The 5,119-nt window shown below is 57.5% G+C and overlaps 1 pseudogene; it reads left to right on the forward strand.

The window, feature by feature from the left end:
• Window positions 1-365: 365 nt before the first annotated feature.
• Window positions 366-5,119, forward strand: part of LOC118774588 — a 19,355-nt pseudogene continuing 14,601 nt past the window's right edge.

A 5,119-nucleotide genomic window follows, 5' to 3' on the forward strand; every position in this document is an offset into this window, starting at 1 on the left:
TCGGACAAGTGATTGATTGATATTTTGATTATTTTCATTTTCCTGTTGTGTATTATTGAAATAAGGTTAAATTCTGGTTTTTGATTGGATTTTGCGATTAGTGTTTTATATTTCGTGATTACTCGACAGTATTATTTTAAATATATTCTATAATTATAGGCACAGTTCTAAGGGTATTTTAGTTCTAAGCGAAAATTCAGTGTTTCAGGTGATGGTTTTCTGATGCATGTACTTTAGTTGCGTTCTTTTCCCCAGCTGTGCCTCTGTGTCCGCTCGTTTTTAGATGCAGAGGGGGGTCTCTCGGTGCGGCGTGGAAGTGATCTGAGGGGCTGTTTCGTCGCAGGGCGGGGGGTTCCGGGGTGAAAATGGGGGACCGGAGGGTCAGGATCCCGCTCTTCAGAACTCCTGCCGGAAAAGCCGCCCCACGCAAGGTGTCAAAGGAGGGCGCGCTGCCGGTGCGCGTCATTTTCCTGGACGACAGCGAGCGCGCGTTCGAGGTGGAGGTAAAGTTTCTTCTGCATTCTGTCCGCCCGCGTTCGCTCGCTGTACCCGAGTCATGGAGAAGCAATGCAGTGTGTGTGTCCCTGGGCCCACTCTCATTTTCTGGAAATAATTTGTGCGATATAGAAGTTCCTAAAGGAAACGTCTCAAAAACGACCCACCTCCACCTACCACCCCCCACCCCCATCCTACCCGCCACCCCCACTGTCCCCTTCCACCCCCCACCCCCACCCCCCCCCGCTTCCCCGGGATCTGCATGCCTTTGTGATGCTCGGCGCGTGTCGGCCCTGGCGCGTGGGGGTGGGGGTGGGGGTGGGGGTGGGGGTGTGCGCCTTTCCCATGTGTTCTGCTGAAAGATGCCATCGTGGGGCTCCATTATGGCTTTGTGATGAGACGCCCGGCGGCCGGTCCGCGCATCAATGCCACAGCGGCACGCGAGAGCGCGGGGACAGGGGACAGCTCTCTGAGTGCGCTTTTCTCCAGCTGCCCCACTTCCTCTCTGTCCTCGGGCATCACGCTCTCACTCCTCCTCATTTTATTCATCCCTCTGTCGCACTGAAACGCAGGGGCATGGAGTAGCAGCTTAGTTATTACAGAGTTACTCCTCAGAGAGCGGTGTGGAGCGGTGCTACTTACTGCTGAAATGAGGGTTGTGCATTTTAATGATCACTCACAACATGATTGTCCGTCTGTGTGCGGCCAGCAGTCTGGAGGAGGAGCTTCCTCTGATCACACTCCTGCCAGAGCAAACAGGGACAGAATTTTTTACATCAGCACATAGATGCGAAACTGGAGAAACAGTTTTGTGTAGCACAGTTATCTACCACAAATTTCAACAAACCCAAGGAGACGGAGTGGCCCTTTCCCTCGGACACCTCACGTGGGAGAGCTGGGCCAGTTCCTCCTCCAGCCGGTACACCAGCGTGACGATCCCATCTGTACTGGTCCCACATCTGTCCCCTCAGTGCTGGAATGAACTCGCCATGGGGGTCAGGACAGCGGAATCGCTGGCCATCTTCCCACACAGACTGGAGACCCACCTCTTCAGACCGCATCTCAATTCCACTTCAATCCCCGTCCCCTAACACCTGATACTTGTATCACTCACTGCTTATTTTACATGTAGTGTTGCAGTGTGGTATGGTTATTATGATCTAGTAACACTGAGACATGTGGCAGTTTACGTACCTGACTTCCCTTAGTTTACTTGGCTGTCGAGATTCAGAAGTTAAGTCCACATACAGCTTGGGTGGATACACTTCTGTTCTGTTGTGCTGATTGAATGCTCCGTTTCGCTTGTGCAGCCGAAGGTCCTGGGAGGAGACTTCTACAGCAGGGTGTGTGGACACCTCAAGCTTCTGGAGAAGGAGTACTTTGGGCTGGAGTTCCGTCACCACAGCGGCGGATACGTGAGTGTGGGGCAGCGATGGTGCGGTCGGGGCTTCACAGACGCACAGCAGGGTGAATGAAGGTGCGGTCAGGGCTTCACAGACACACAGCAGGGTGAATGAAGGTGCGGTCGGGGGCTTCACAGACACACAGCAGGGTGAATGAAGGTGTGGTCAGGGCTTCACAGACGCACAGCAGGGTGAATGAAGGTGCGGTCAGGGGCTTCACAGACACACAGCAGGGTGAAAGAGTCTTCATTCTGATTGCAGGTGTGGCTGGAGCTGCTGAAGCCGCTGCTGAAACAAGTTAAAAGTAAGTTTCAGCTCATTTCTGCTGTGCTGGGTTCTGCTCCTGTCCCAACATTTTGGGGAAATTGGAATGAAAGCAGGAAAAAATGCTTTTCATTTTTTATTGTTGTCATATCAGGATTTGTCAGTTTTAAGAGGCCCTCAGTCTCATCTGATCAGTTGCAGCCAAATAATCTGTGTGTGTGTGTGTGAGAGAGAGAGAGAGAGAGAGAGAGAGAGTAGGATGGTGTGTGTGTGTGTGTGTGTGTGTGTGTGTGTGTGTGTGTGTGTGTAGAGCAGAATACTTCTTATACTTCACTTTATCAGCCCACTCATGCAGCATCATGATTGGACAGGAATGAGCCAATGACAATCCTCTGCTCTCCTCTCAGACACCAGTGACCTCACCTTCCGCTTCATAGTGAAGTTCTTCCCCCCGGATCCAGGACAGCTGCAGAAAGAGCTGACCAGGTGTGTGAGGCCTCTGCCCTGCGCTGCACCTGCCCCGCCTGCCCCACCTGCCCGCTGCACCTGCCCCACCTGCCCCACCTGCCCCACCTGCCCGCTGCACCTGCCCCACCCCACCTGCCCCACCTGCCCGCTGCACCTGCCCCACCTGCCCCACCTGCCCCACCTGCCCGCTGCACCTGCCCCACCTGCCCGCTGCACCTGCCCCACCTGCCCCACCTGCCCGCTGCCCCTGCTCCACCTGCCCCACCTGCACACTGCACCTGCCCCACCTGCCCGCCCCACCTGCCCCACCTGCCCCACCTGCCCGCTGCACCTGCCCCACCTCTCCCCACCTGCCCCACCTGCCCCACCTGCCCCACCTGCCCCACCTGCCCGCTGCACCTGCCCCACCTGCCCGCTGCACCTGCCCCACCTGCCCCACCTGCCCCGCCTGCCCCGCCTGCCCCACCTGCCCCACCTGCGCAGCTGTGTGGTTTTGCTGATGTGTTCTGTCTTTCTGCAGATACCTGTTTGCATTGCAGATCAAGCAGGATCTGTCCAATGGGAGCCTCACGTGTAATGACAACAGCACCGCCCTGCTGGTGTCCTATATACTGCAGTGTATGTTGAATTTAACCTTCCATATTAAAAAGTTCATTTTAAAAACAGATTATGTCACAGAGCATGAATTTTAAGACTTCTGTGCTGGTGGAATTGAGAGATGTGTGAGGGAGTGTGAGGTGGGTGTATGTGAGGAGAGGGTGTATGAGGCAGGTGTGTGTGAGGGGGTGTGTATGAGGAAGGTGTGTCTGTGAGGTTTGTATGTGTTAGGCAGGTGTGTGTGAGGTTTGTGTGTGTGTGGTGTGTGTGAGGTTTGTGTGGGGCTGGTGTATGGTGTGTGAGGCAGGTGTGTGAGGTTTGTGTGTGTGAGTGTGTGTGTGTGTGTGTGTGTGTGTGTGAGGCGGGTGTGTGTGAGTGTGTGTATGAGTGCGTGTGTGTGTGTGTGTGTGTGTGAGACGGGTGTGTGTGTGTGACTGTGTGTGTGTGTGTGAGGCGGGTGTGTGTGAGGTTTGTGTGGGGCAGGTGTATGGTGTGTGAGGCAGGTGTGTGAGGTTTGTGTGTGAGTGTGTGTGTGTGTGTGTGTGTGTGTGTGTGTGTGTGTGTGTGTGTGTGTGAGAGGCGGGTGTGTGTGAGTGTGAGTGTGTGTGTGTGTGAGGCGGGTGTGTGAGTGTGAGTGTGAGTGTGAGTGTGTGTGTGTGTGTGTGTGTGTGTGTGTGTGTGTGTGTGTGAGGCGGGTGTGTGAGTGTGAGTGTGAGTGTGTGTGTGAGTGAGTGTGTGTGTGTGTGTGTGTGTGTGTGTGTGTGAGGCGGGTGTGTGAGTGTGTGTGTGTGTGTGTGTGTGTGTGACGGGCTGTGCTCCCTCCTGCAGCAGAGCTCGGTGACTTCGATGAGGATCTGGACGCGCAGCACCTGGAGAGGAAGAAGTTCGTCCCCAACCAGGAGCACCTGCACAGCAAGATCACGCGGCTGCACAAGAGACACAGGTACCGCGCCCTCAGCGCGTGACGCTGCGCTCAGTGCGTGACGCTGTGCCGCTGTGCCGCTGTGCCGCTGTGACGCTGTGCCGCTGTGCCGCTGTGCCGCTGTGCCGCTGTGACGCTGTGCCGCTGTGACGCTGTACTGCTGTGACGCTGTGACGCTGTGACGCTGCGCTCAGCGCGTGACGCTGTGCCGCTGTGACGCTGTGCCGCTGTGCCGCTGTGCCGCTGTGACGCTGCGCTCAGCGCGTGACACTGTGCCGCTGTGACGCTGCGCTCAGCGCGTGATGCTGTGACGCTGTGCCGCTGTGCCGCTGTGACGCTGTGCCGCTGTGACGCTGTACTGCTGTGACGCTGTGACGCTGCGCTCAGCGCGTGACGCTGCGCTCAGCGCGTGACGCTGTGACGCTGTGCCGCTGTGACGCTGCGCTCAGCGCGTGACGCTGTGACGCTGTACCGCTGTGACGCTGTGACGCTGTGCCGCTGTGACGCTGTGCCGCTGTGCCGCTGTGCCGCTGTGCCGCTGTGACGCTGTGCCGCTGTGACGCTGTGCCGCTGTGCCGCTGTGACGCTGTGCCGCTGTGCCGCTGTGCCGCTGTGCCGCTGCGCTCAGCGCGTGACGCTGTGACGCTGTGACGCTGTACCGCTGTGACGCTGTGCCGCTGTGACGCTGTGCCGCTGTGACGCTGTGCCGCTGTGACGCTGTGCCGCTGTGCCGCTGTGCCGCTGTGACGCTGTGACGCTGTGACGCTGTGACGCTGTGACGCTGTGCCGCTGTGCCGCTGTGACGCTGTGCCACTGTGACGCTGTGACGCTGTGATGCTGCGCTCAGCGCGTGCCGCTGTGCCACTGTGACGCTGTGACGCTGTGCCGCTGTGACGCTGCGCTCAGCGCGTGACGCTGTGCCGCTGTGCCGCTGTGATGCTGCGCTCAGCGCGTGCCGCTGTGCCGCTGT

Source organism: Megalops cyprinoides, chromosome 3 (assembly GCF_013368585.1).
Source record: "Megalops cyprinoides isolate fMegCyp1 chromosome 3, fMegCyp1.pri, whole genome shotgun sequence".
Taxonomy (NCBI): Eukaryota; Metazoa; Chordata; class Actinopteri; order Elopiformes; family Megalopidae; genus Megalops; species Megalops cyprinoides.